The sequence below is a fragment of the Quercus lobata genome, chromosome 7, assembly GCF_001633185.2.
Source record: "Quercus lobata isolate SW786 chromosome 7, ValleyOak3.0 Primary Assembly, whole genome shotgun sequence".
Classification (NCBI taxonomy): Eukaryota; Viridiplantae; Streptophyta; class Magnoliopsida; order Fagales; family Fagaceae; genus Quercus; species Quercus lobata.
In genome coordinates, this window is record NC_044910.1 from 45,386,624 (window position 1) to 45,401,413 (window position 14,790).

The 14,790-nt window shown below is 33.8% G+C and overlaps 1 pseudogene; it reads right to left on the bottom strand.

Annotated features, from left to right (window-relative positions):
- Positions 1-5,598: 5,598 nt before the first annotated feature.
- On the bottom strand, positions 5,599-10,561 carry LOC115953031 (annotated as a pseudogene).
- Positions 10,562-14,790: the final 4,229 nt, after the last annotated feature.

Genomic DNA, 14,790 nt, shown 5'->3' on the forward strand with positions numbered 1-14,790 from the left:
TTGGATTTTTTTAAAAAAATCGTCGTGTGGGGGATAGGCTGCGTGCTGAACGTACGGCTAGGATCGTGCTGAACGGATAATATGTGGTTTTCGTGCGTTTTTTGAGAGATGGGAAAGATTGTAATCGGACTGCCAATTGCGTGTAGCCACGTGTTGATTGGGGTTTGGCTAGTGTTGCCGCGTGAAATGAATTGATTGTTGTTTAACGCGTCAGCGGCGTCACAATCCCAAAGTCCGAAGAATATAATAGCATAGTAGCGTACAGCGGGTGGCAAGGTGCGTTTGGGACGGTAGTTTAAGCAATATTTTTCATTTTTTAAATAATATTATATGTATTTATACATATGAATTTCTAAAAAATATAAACAATATTGCTAGAATAACGTACCAAACAGTTCCAAGTTTCAGGATTTTGGTTTGTGTCTCAAACAATTAAAGCCTCGTTTGGTATAGCCACTCAAATACATGTTTTCAGTTTTTAAATAACATTACATGTATTTTCACATATTTTTTCATCCACATGTATTTTCACATATTTTTTCACCCACATATATTTTCACTCGTGTTTTCAAATAATAAAACACATATTTTTAAATGCATGTACAAAACATCTCCTAATTGTGTGTTGGTTACTTCTTATATCTTATCTTATTTTCAAACCGTTCAAAGAATAATAAGTGAGTTTTTCACAAATTAGAAGTACGGGTCTCGCACGAGAGTAGATAAGGTACTATTATGATTATATATATATATATATATATATATATATATATATAAGTAGGGAAGCCATCCTGTCGCCACCTCTACCCATTTTTTATTTACCAAAAAAAAGAAAAAAAAAAAAAAAGAACAGCAATTTTTCGAAACAACCTGTGTATAATTCATTCTATGAATCTATGGGCCTTTAATCCCTAGTCATGTATTTGAAGTTGTTTTTACTTGTCAATGGGCCGGGTAACTTTGTGTCTCTTCAGTTGCTTCTTTCTTACGTATAATTTGTGCTCATTGGCTTAACTAATGTCAACCGATATGTTTCAAAACATAGTCTTTTATTTATTTATTGGATGAAGTGTTTTTGTTAGGGCTTTTCAAACTATCCAAACAATTAACATAACCCGATTGGAAGGCCGAAGGCATATGCTTTTCTACCAATTATTTAGTTGATGGCAAGTTCAATTTAAAAAAAAATAAAAATAAAAACAACGTTAATTATGTCCAAGAGTTTTTTTTTTTTTTTGAGGGGGAATTATGTCCAAGAGTTGGTTTTAAAGAAACTAAAGGCATTAACTTGGGTAGTCGACTTTTAATACTTATATTTTATATGTGATTTATTCTTATTGGTTGCATGTAATTTTATCCTCCCTCGTGGATGATTTTCAAGTGTCGCAAATGTTAACTTATATAATAAATCCATCTCTCTCTCTCTCTCCTTTTTTTAGTTTTCCCTGTCTTCCCAAACTGTTTGTGTTAGAGACACACTCACCTAAGTGTTGTCATGAACACCAAGTTCAATGTCAACATTCTTATTGCATGCAATCCCAAAGGGTTTTAATAATTAAAGAGTTTGGTTTACCTCCAGTACTTTTTTTAATTGGAATCTCCTTTTATTTTAATGAGAAGTTGCCACATCCAGTGGCGACGCCACGTTGGTCCCAGGAACACCTTGAACTGAAAAAAAAAAATTATATATAATAATTAAATTTTATTTATTTGTTTATCCTTAAAAAAAATTATAGGAACACCCTTAAATTAAATTTAGGAACACCCTAAAAACAAATATTTTATTTGTTCTACTTTCAAGCAAAAAAAAAAAAAAAAAAAAAGGCCCAAGAAAAATATATTTGAACTAAAATCTGGAAAAAAAAAAAATTTTGTAACAAAGCAAGCGGCAAGCCCACGGATTCTCCCAAAAAGACAACGGATGGCAAGCCCAACAGATGGTAGCAAACCTAGTAACCCACGGATTCTATAAAAAAAATAAAATAAAAACCTAACCTAATATACTGAAATCATATCGGGCCTCATACACTTCACAAACGTAAACACTTCACAAACACAAGTCATGCAACAACCAACGGACGGCAACAACCAATGGAACGGGCGGAGAAGGAGATCGCCCGCCAGATCGGGTCTCAAACTCGATCTCCCATTCAAACGAACGAAAGCTACATCTTGACGTGCTGCTCGATCGGTCTTCCTCGCCTTGCCACTGTGCCCGATGGCGCCACCCATCAGCCTCAGGCCTCCCTGCTCCCTCAACCTCAAGGTATTTCATCTCAATCTCTCTCTCTCTTCATCTCAGTCTCTTAGTCTCTTTCTTTCAGTCTTAATCTCTCTCTCTTCATCTCAGTCTCTCAATCTCTCTCTCTCTCTTCATCTCAGTCTCTCTTTATTAATATTTACCTTGTTTTTGGCTTTATCCGATGTTGGTGTTGGTGTTGGTAAGATTATTAATTGTCTTTTAGTGTTGGTGTTCGTGTCTTTTGGTGAGATACAATAAATTGGCTTTATCTTATTGGCTCTAGTCTTGTGATTGGGGATCATGGGGCATTGGGGCTTGTCTGTTGAATTGGGGGGTGGATGGAGGCATGGGGTCGGGGTAGTGCAAGTGTGCTGTGTGCTAGTGCTAGTGCAAGTGTGCAACTAATAATTAATAAATATGGCTGTGTGCTGTGTGCTAGTTGATTAGTTCAACTAATGGTCATAAAATATGTAATAAATCACTCTTTTTTAGACTTAGACTTAAGCTATACGGCCTATATATTTTTGTGCTACACAATTTATTGACTTCTTTTTTTTTTTTTTTTTTAAGTAATAGTGTGATATTCCAAGTAGGGAAGTATCAAACAACCATAGTAATTAGTTGAACTAATTAATTTTGTTTGTTTGGAATATTTATTAACCAATAATTAATTGGAAAAAAAAACTAATAAACAATAATTAATAATTTAATTAATCAATACATTATATAAGACAAACAAATTAAATTATGTTAGGTTAAACAACAATTAGTAATTTTATAATTAATAAAACAACAATATAACAGATTATAGTTTATAAAAGACAAACAAATTAATGAAACTACTAAACAACAATACATTTGGGAAAAATTCCTAAAGGCGCCACTGGGAAAAATTATGCTTCTTAAGGAACACCCTGAGAAAAATTCCTAGAGTCGTCATTGGCCACATCACTCACTAATTAAATAAAATATGGAAATTAAAACTCACTACCACTTGTCATTGTGTATTTAAAATAAAATGAGGTCTCCAGTTAAAAAAGTACTAGAGGTAAGTCAAATCCATAATTAAAATAGTGTTAAAATCTCAATGAATTGAGGGAAAAAAAGTTATTCTCAATATTATCTTGACTCTATTGTTTTAGGTTTTGGTCCTTGTAAATTTGATTTATTACTTTGTGGTTGACCCACAAATTACAAAATGTATATTGGTATTGAATTTTCACACCCTTCCTATTCTCTTTGTCTTGTAGTGGACTCAACTAAGTTGTGCATGAAGGGTGTGTGGAAAATTTTGGGGTTGTAGCAACTGTTCACAAGGAAGAATGGTTTTCCCTTTCATTAGACATTATGTGTTTAAGTGGATTTTCTATTTCATGCATGTAGGGACATGGTTTACAGCCCAAACCCAAAATGTGTGGGATCTTGGTCCAATGAGCTCAATACAATAAATTTGTAAATAGTGGGTTAAAGAACTAGGCCCTAATGAATTTGACAACAGCTAGTATGGATTTGGAAGATAATCAAGCAAGAACAAAGACGGTAAAGTTGAACGACTTCACCGTCCAAGGAGGTCAAACTTATATAAATTGGTTACAATTGAATATAAGAACAATTTAGATTAATACAGTGTTCTCTCTCTCTATTTTCCGATCCTCTTCTCATGGAGTGTCTTTCACATTATATATCTTCATTTGGACTATCTTCATCCTACACTTGTTGATCATTTGAGCCCTTACTTGAGTACATGTCCCATCAGACACTCTCTTTGGTTTTTTGTGAGTTGTGGTAGCCAAGGTAGTACTGTTCAGAGGTCTTCTCCACATAAATGCAACCAGAAAAGTAGCTGCAGTGCATTTAATGCGGTGGTGATAGCTCTCCCTTAGATATTTTTGGGATTCCTTCCTTCTCGTATGTTCATGAGGCATGTTCCTATCATTGGAGCTTCTTGGAGGGTTACTCTAATTGCCGGAGTACATACTTGAGCTGTATTTATCATATCCGAGGAAGAGTTCCTCCTTGGACCACCTTCCATTCATTCCTTATTCATGAGACTTTAAATTGTAATTTCTAATAACTATTTGTTCCTCCTCAGATCATCCAACGTCCTCGGACAAATTCCAAGGCCCAATGCATGATTCTGGGCCCTTAACCCTACAATGCATTTTCAAACCAGTGGATTACAAGGTATCAGTAATTTCATTTGACCAATCACTCAAAAGCTAGTAGTCAATTTTTCTTGATTCAATGGTTGATATCTATTCCAAAATCCTTTAACTGACATGTTCAATTTAAGTAGTGAGTTTCATATGGAACCTGATCTAAATTGACCTATGAACATTTATATCTTGCTCGATTCTTTTGTCCTTGAATGGTTTTACTATATAAAGTTATAATTATTGTAGTGCAACTTGGATCAAATTGACCTATTAAAGCCCATAGTTTTGGGTATAATGTTGTAATCCCCCTCTAGTTTCATTATATCAAGTTAGTTGTATTCTTCTTCTTCTTCTTCTTCTTTTTGAGGGGGGGGGGGGAATGTGGGGTTGTTAGACATGGTTTGTACTGTGCTTCCTCGTTTGATCAAGTTCAAACCAAAAATGAAAAATGAAAGTTTTTTGTGCCAACCAAATCCAAAATAAAGGAAAATGAATATGACCCCGAAATACACATCTCGAGTCTTTGACCTTTTTTTAATTTGTAATTTTTATAAATGAGTATTATTGCATTACAAAAAACCAGAATGGACAAAACGATGGTGAGCTTCTCCAATCTAAATCCCTTACACATAAATAAGAGGAAGGGATAGAAAATACGAGGATAGTTCCTTCCTAATTATTCTTAAAAAAAAAAAAAAAATTGCTTTGTTTTATTTTTTAAGAGCGAGGGATAACTATCATTGTTTGGATTTCTTTTTTATTTTGATAGAAAAATTTGGATTTTTAAGTACATGGTTTGCTGACCAAACTGTAGTATGTTTTTGATGTTCAAAATGATTATTCAAATTCAATGGTCCAATAGTGGGTGATTGTTGGACTTGCAGTGGGCTGAATTAACTTATTCTTGTGGATCTAATTCGTCATTAGGCTATCAAGATCTTGGACCAAAATGAGTCATGCTTGGGCGAGCCCTCTAGATGGGCTTCCTGATGAATAGTTGAGTTCAAAAAACCCTGCCCAAAATGCAGCTCCACGTTTGGACTTCAGGCATACAATGTGGGAAAATAAAATGCTAATACCAAAGGAGAAAAAAAAAAAAAATAACAATCCGAAACAATAGTCTTTCACTTCAGTAACAAGGCCTAACCATGGATGGTACATTTTATTGTCTTTTTTTGGGAGGGAGGGAGGGTTGCGAGTTTCGAATAGCCATTCCACGTTTATATCACATGGCTTTCTTTGCATTTAATGAACCAGCCTCTCAATCATTTATTCAGCATCGGCAAACCTAAACATGTCATATAATGTTTGATAGTCAGATTGAGGAGAAAAGTTGGCCAGGAGGAGATACTTAACCATGTATTAGGCAGTTCAAGGAAACAAATGAATACAAACATATGTTTCTCACTCACCCAAGCTCTGAGAGCTTCAAATGAGCTTCAGCATAATCAGCAAAGAAGGCCTCCTCATCCTGAAGCAAAATTGACAGAAACCAGAAAGTTGAAGTAGATAATTGTCAACGCTACTTAACATGTTTGTAATAAATAAAACTGCAGGACAGGAGTAAGATACTCACTGCAGCATATTTCTCAACAAGAGGACGGAAGATGGGATCCTCCAGAAGAGCCTCATCAGATGGCAGCTGGATTAGACCTTCTTTCTCTCCACTAAGGAGTTCCCTGTTTTTAATAAGATTCAAACCCGTCAGTTGGAGGCGGTACCTCCATGTGAGAAGGAGGATGCATGCACATGATGCATAATAGATTTTCTCAATAAGTTGGTTGCGAGCGTGTTTGGATTGACTATTTTTCTTTTAGCTTTTTGATTCTTTTGCTGATGTCGGACTATTTAAAGCCTCACTTTTTAATAAGTACAACAGTACTTTTACTTACTTTCAGCAAAAAGCTATCCAAACGTACACTTAAGTAGTAGAATTAGCATAGAACGAACAAATGATACAAAAGAAAACAATGTATACAATCAACTTGACCAGAAGATATTAACTCAAGAAATCAACGAGAGAGATGTCTTACTTGAAGTAGGAGTTATCGAAAATAAGAGGGTTGGCGGTCCAGGTCCCTCAAATCCAGAACGCTCCTTATGGCATCTTCCCTGTAAAATGATTCCAAAAACATTAGAACGCCAATCACTCTACACAATTCAGGAATTGCTCTAAACCAAGTATCAGTACTAGAAACATTCCATTATCGCAAAACCAGTGATAAATTATGAAAGAAGGTAGCAAAAGAATTTCATATTTGTGAACATACCAAGGTGTGACCACCAGATAAAGCTACTATATCTTTATCACTGAGACCCATGTGGCCAAATACATCCCTCAGATGATCCGAACCTTCAGTTAAAACAAAAGATTAGTTAAGTTATTCAGTAAGTAATTAGATACCTGTAATGATCTGGCTATTGCTTAATTTTAAACAAATTAATACTGACCTTTGGTAGCATTAGGCAGACGACCTTCTGGGGGTAGTTCGGTTTTGTCCTGAGAGAAACAAATGCCTCTTAGAATTGAACATATATACATTTAATATGACAGAATTATATAATCTACGGAATCTTAACAACATCGCATAAACTACTAGATGACAAAGAAATTTCAGGCATCTAAATGTGCTCAATTAGAGCTGTTCATACAATTTTAGATGCTCATAAGAATTTATACAAAAATCCATAATTCACATATACACAATAGCACTAAAATGTATTATTATGTTATGATTTCAATTTTCAGACTACCAGCTTATGACTTGAATTTTGAACAAATTGTTAACATTCATGCCTTCTAATTAGTGCGGGATTGTTCACCCACCAATTAGGAATGTGAGCTGATGAGTTTAGAACATTATGAGATAGGTTAGTTTTATCCAACCGATAAAGCATAATTTACCAAGTGTGATCATGTTACCTACTGATCGATGTAGAGCAGCATGCAGATTGCTGTATCTACTGAAGTAAATGAGGACAAGAAAAATACAACATAGGCCCATTTCTAAACCAAAATTAAGGAGATATTTGACAAACTAGAAAACTTGTTCAGTTACGATATATAAGTTGAACCAAAGATAATATATCCAATCTCTCTATACATAGGTTACAACCAATGTTTGTGAGAATATATATGTGAACATGCCAAATTTAAAACTACCTTTAGGTGCAAATATGCATGTAAGAACACCATAATTTTAAACATCATTTGGGGGGAGGAAAGACACTTGAAAAAACTAAATTTAAAATAGTTTTTTTTAATGAGAAAACCAATTATATTGTTCTTAGCTCGCTTAATTTTATTTATGACATACCAACCATATCTTAAGAATTGATTTGATCACTATATATTCTTTAGTCAATGTAGATCACAAAATCCATTCCCTCCCTTCCATGCATTGAGTCATTGCTCAACTCCCAAATAATCCCTTAAATAGAGCACTGCTCTTCTCAAGACCATCCAGTTATTTTGTTCCTTTGTGTCCTCATGTGCAATTTCCTCACATCACCCAATCAAATGTGCAACAGATTACTCCTATTTTCACCAATACACTATTGAGCTCCCACACACTTCTATACCCATATATTACCTCTCCTTCCTAATTGTTTCTAATTTGTTCAGTCCATATTTTTAAGCCAGTCAAAAAGCGCTCAACTCAACCTATCTCATTGCTAACTTGGGACATAACATTATGCATTTATGCCATCAATCGCAATCAAAGAGGTTATAGGGTGAGTACTACAACAAATGTACAATATACGTACCAATTCATAACACTAACCAAAAGACTAGTTTCATTACAAGAGTCTTATGATTCAATGGTATTGCCTATCTCTCCTATGCATGAGAGTTGGATTTGAATCCCCGAAAAAAATCGTTACAAGCAAAAGCATAATTCTAGATTGAGTCCAAGACATGCAGCTAAACTTAAAATTAAGGACATCAAAAGATTCTCAATATATTTGTTATTCGTGACGCATGAAGATTAACAATTTCTCGACCAAACCAATGCATGTAATTCAATAAAATGGAAAGCAAGGCATTGAGAAAATGAGGTTCACTAACCGGTCTCCCAGGGTGGAAAGGAATCTCAGGCCCTCCCGTAATTTCAACAGCAACAACTCCAGCCAACTACAAAGCAAACATGAATCAAAGTCTATTTTAACAATTTCAAATCCAAAAAGTGAATTGTACTAGTACTAGTGTTTAACAAGTACCATAGTGTACCTACCTGGTAGAAGTCTGCATAAGACAAAATGGGAAAATGCTCCTTGATGGGCTCCAGAAGCCTAACGGCATTCTCCAGACCATTGTTTGCTCCGTGTGCAAGCACCTCCGGGTCCCAAACGGTCCTCCTGTCTTCGTCCTCACGTTGAAGGTACAATTAATTATTGTTGAATGCCATCTGCAACACCAATAAACAATTAATTATTGTTGCACATGCTGAGTTACACACTGCCATACACACTTTAATTAAAATCGTGAAAGCATCAAAACTCTAACGTTTATACTAATATAATCATGGCTAAATTCAAATATTTTTACTATTAATTTTTTAAAACCATTCATTTAGTAAAATATTATATATATATATATATATATAAACACACTACAATTTGAACATTTTAAAGGTAATATACTTCTTAATTTTCGATTATTATGATATTCATTAACTATGATGAACATATGCAAAGTTACAATCCACACACACACACACAGTTTCTAACAAAATATTAATCCAGTAATGTTTAAATATATTGTAAAAGAGTTACACTTTTTTTTTTAGAAAAAGAAGAGTAACCATGCATTATAATAAGAAACTCACAAATCTATAATTTATAATTTAAGGCTTTAACTTTTGAGGACATTTGTACACATTATTATTTTAAATATATACTTTTAACTGAATTTAAAATTTAAATTCTTCTATATGTTTAAATTACTCTTCACTAGAATCTTACTATATTATATTTTCATTAAATAGTCTAATGTTTATATCTGAACATGCTAATTATTGTTGTACATGCTAGTTACACACTACTGTACACACTTAATTAAAATTGTGTAACCATCAAAACTCTAATGTTTATACTAATATTATCATGGCTTAATTCGAATATTTTTACTATTAATTTTTTAAAACCATTCATATATTTAGTAAAATATTATAAAAAACACACTACAATTTGAACATTTTAAAAGTTATATACTTCTTAATTTTCGATTATTATGATATTCATTAACTATGATGAACATATGCAAAGTTACAAACCATATATATATATATATATATATATGTATATATATATATAATCCAAAGACTAGTTTCTAACAAAATATTAATCTTGTAATGTTTAAATATATTGTAAAACAGTTACACCCTTTTTTTAAGCAGAAGAAGAGTTACACTTATAATAAGAAACTCATAAATCTAAAATCTATAATTTAAGCCTTTGACTTTTTATTTTTATTTTTATAGCTTTTCCTAAGGTTGCCATGCAACCTTTTGAGGACATTTGTACACATTATGCTATTTTGAATATATACTTTTAACTGAATTTAAAATTTAAATTCTTCTATATGTTTAAATTACTCTTCATTAGAATCTTACTATATTATATTTCCATTAAATAGTCTAATTGGTTAATGATAGTTCTATATTTAATCTCAATCATAATAATAAACTTATGAATAAATATCATAAATCATAATTATCAAATTTCATATTTAAACAATTCTATAAAAAAATCATTAGACAAAAATAAATTATATTTTGTTACAATTTTATGCAAATTGGAAGGATTTTTCACAAGAGATAAAATTTAGGTACAGTACCTTAGGTGTTGTTTTTTAGATTCCTTTTTTAAGATTCAGCTATGTGACTACTTAACTTAAAAATATACTTTCATCTCATAAAAAAAATCCACATGACAAAATATTGAAAGGGAAGCTTAAGGAACAGTACCTAAATACTGTACCTGAGTCTTACTCTTTCACAAGTATATATGCGTGTGTATATATACAGAGAGAGAAGTCTTACGCCACCCGAACAATAATAGGAGCACAATGTTTCTCCGCGATGTGTCCCCTGAGCTTCCTCTTACATTTCTCGACTGCCTTCTGGTATTCCTCGCTCACTGTTGGGTAGCTCTTCCCCATGATTGGCAACTATATCTTCTTCTATATTCGGACCAAACCAAGTCAAACCATACACATATATCAGACTACAAGAGAAAAGTAAAAGAGCATGCAAAACAAGAGAAACCAAATTATTCAAGTTCTATACATATATATTGATTGTTACTAGCTACCAGTGTATTAAGTACGTATGTATATATTGACTTATACTTTGAACCAATAATTGTGTCATTTGAATTTTCTCTGCAACCAAACAAGACAATCGGATCACATAAATCGCATCAAGAATGATTACTTTGCTAAAGTGGAATTAACAGATACAGACCTTTGATCTCGCAAGGATAATGCTAAGACTGTAATGTCACAAAAAGCTTGAGTAGAGAGACTAGGGACACTGAACGAGCCGACAAATATATAGGAGTCGTTTTTGGGCAACTGGCAAAGTTCTAGAGTTCGTTTTCAGCCGTTGCATTGTTTTAGCCTCCACTGAGAAGCGCGTTTTGCACGTTTTCTAGTAGAAGTGTTTTTTTTGTGTTAGTCATGTATACTGTTTACAAGGCCTATAAATACCTTCATTTAACAATGTTTTTCTTTAAAATTGGATCTCACAATATTATTCATACATTTAAAAACTTATTTTGCAATATTTAACCGTCGTGTGGGGATAGGCTGCGTGCTGAACGTACGGCTAGGATCATGCTTGATGGTTGGTAGTTGGTACGTTTTAGAGAGATGTGAAAGATGGATTCGGACTGCCAATTGCGTTTAGCCACGTGTAGGATGGGAGTTTGGTGCCACAGCGTGAAATGAAATGATCGTTGTTTCATTCGCATCTGGCCATAACATGGTAGCGACCAGCGATTTATCATGGTGCTTAGTTGATCAACGACTTGTAGCATTGTCTTTGTTTTTTTTCCTCTTTTTTACTCAAAATAATTCATTTACACAAAAAGAGTGACTGTACACAGGAGTCTCAAATTAAAACATCAAAAACAGATTGGGGACATACAGCAAAATGAATAGATCTAGAAATATTACAATATAGAGCTCACTCTGCAAGTGCATGAGCTGCACCATTCTCTTCTAGTCCAAGCAAAATAGACTTTGGGCAAGTTGGAAGAAATACAAAGGCGGAGCTACACTGATAAGTGGGGAGGCCAAATTCTGTCCTTTTTTTTTTTAATGGTTAAAGAAAATGGGTAGAGGGGGGCGACCAGTGTGACTTCCTGTTGTGGAATTTTAAAATACTTGCAAGTGTACGAATCGTACCGAAATATAGTTGGACAAGAACGAGGTCGAACCCACAGGGACTTGTATGAACGTAGGAAAATTAATTAAACCTTAACCAAATTAATCCTAATCTAGTTTAATAAAAATTGGTTGTTTGCAATTAAATAAACTAAGCAAAATATATAAAGCAATAAAAAGATGTAAACAATCAAGGGAAAGGAATTAAAGTTTTGGAATCCGCCTTGTAAGTCATATCAGCATATATTTATGATCATTAATTTTTCCCAACTCACTACATAATAATCTAAAAATCAATCTTACTATCATGGAAAATATCATCATTAAAACTTATGTTTAAAAATCTAAAGCATATTCTTCTTCGCTTCTTAAGTATAAAACCAAATCATCAATTGTATCCGTAGCCAAACAAATCACAAGATATATTCAATTCTAAAAATCAAATCATAAATTGTATCCATTGACAGACAAATAACAAGAGATATCTAATTTTATAATCAAGAATTAATAAACCAAGCATTCAATTAATTAAGACAAATCCTAAATCATGAGAAAAACATGATTGAACTCATATCTAGAATCCCATCTTAGTCAATTGATATGATGCAAGAACAATTTAAATCATTAAAGAACAATTATTGTGGGAAAAATCAAATCACATAAATATTACTGATAGTCTTTAACAAGGTTTCATCATTAACCCTAATTATAAATTTAATTACTCATAATAATTGAAAGAAAACATAAAAATAAAATACTAACCATTAAACTAAACAAATAAAATAGAGAAATAATTAGTTACAGTGCGAAAAGCCATAAAAAAAGAAACACGTTCTGCTCCTGCGCACCAGTCCTAGCCGCAGCCCTTTATATGTTCAGCCCCCTTATTTTTTCTGTTTTGCTCTCTATTTATATCACACAAAGACACGCACTTCAAAGAGAAGCCGCCTGACTCTATGAAAATTCCTAATACAAGTGAAACTAGGATTGTAAGCCACACGCTACACTTCAAGTTGTGCCTAGCCGAAACCAAAGACTAGCCCAAAAGAGAAGCCCAAGTTAACAAAGAGCAATTAAAACCCCAAGCCCACTGTATATCTCTTTGACCCACGAAAGCACTTCTATTGTTACTTTTTTAATTTCTTATTCTTGTGCTCCACGTGTCTCCAGGTCCTTATTCTTTTCATGTTGGCTTTGAATCAATAGGCCTGGACCTCCTTTCTTTAATTTTCTTTCTACTTGCTTAGCTCGTGTTGCTTTTCTTTTCTTTACTTCATGCCCTCCACGTCCTTCAAGTTGGGTTAGCGATTGACTTAGCTCCACTTTGTATGTAAAACCCTTCTCACCTATTAAACAAAGATAATATATAATCAATCACAAGATAGCATAAAAATATGGTAAAAAATGCAAATATGAGAGTATTTTATTATATATATTTCATGCACATCACTTTCCTATTTGGGCGTAACCATAGTAGCACCCTACCCGCTCCCGGACGAGACCCCATACTCCCGGTCTATGAGAAACTCACTTATTATTCTTTTGGATCGTTTGGGATGGAGATGGGATATAAGGAGCACCAACACACAACTAGTTGTTGAGGCTTGAACCCAAGTCTTGAGACTTGCCGGCTCGGTATCTTACCAACTAGGCCACCCGAATGTTGGTAAATTCTGTCATTTATATCATATAAAACTGAGAATCCTAGTTTATTTTTATAAGGACTAGTCCCCACAAAGGAAAAGTTTTAGTCCCCTTGCCTTGTTAGATCTTTTTTCGAGTTTCAAAGCCGCATCTTTTAGTCTATGTTTATCATTTACTTACTTTTATCGTTTTACTGTTATCTTATGTTATTGAAATTTCGGTGGAAGAGATGCACGGGTGGAGCTACATTGATAGGTGGGGGAGGGCATGACCCCCCAAACTTTTGTAAAAGTCGTTTATATTATATAAAAATGAGAATTTCAGTTTACTTTGGGTAATTTTAACATGATCTAAGAGTAATATTTCCTCCTCTCACATGGGAGGTAGGCCCCATGGTGGGACTCACGCATGGGACCCACACCTCATGTGAGAGGAAGGAACATTGCTTTTGGAGCACCTAAATTTTTTTCCTTATATAAGGGCTAGCCGCCTAGTCCCACAAAGGAAGCTTCGGGCTCCCTTGCCTTGTCAGATATCTTTTCAAGTTTCAACCAAATCTTTTTATTTATGTTTATCATTTACTTTTACAATTTTGCTCTTACCTTGTGTTATTGAAATTTCAGTGAGAGATGCTGGGGCGGAGCTATGTTGACAGGACGAGAGGCGGGGGACATGAGAACCCAAAGATTTGTAAAAATCCTTTATATTGTATAAAACTGATAATTCTAGTTTATTTTTGTAAGGGCTAGCCCCCACAAAAGAAAAGTTTTGGTCCCTTATCTCGTCAGATCTCTTTCCAAGCTTCAAAGTCACACCTTTTTGTTTATGTTTATCATTTACTTACTTTTACTGTTTTACTATTGCCTTATGATTCCCCACTCACGTTACTGAGTCAAGCACTCAACCAATTAATTTGGCTTACTTTAGAAACTTTTGCTTTTCCATTCTCATTTTCCATGATTCTCACAGTAGCCAATTAGTAAAATTCATCCACAACAAATTTCTCTACCTTACTTTCCAACCTCGTCGAATGATGCTTGACCTATACTGTGCCATTGTTTGTAGTATACTAAGGTGGAAGAAGATCTTACAGAGCTAGGGTGATAGAACTGAGTTATTAAAAATCACACCAAATCTTTGATACACAATTCAATTTCTATATAATATTTTTAAGCAGAAAGAAGAGTATTTTCTTCAATGCATCCCCATACACAGATCTTTAACTCCAACTTGCGTGTTCAACTTTTGTTTCTTCTTTTCATTATAATTAATTTGAGTCCATTTCCATCATGTGTTTAAGAATTGATTGAGTTTTGGCTATCATGCACAACACCTCCACCCAGTACAAATTTCTTTAT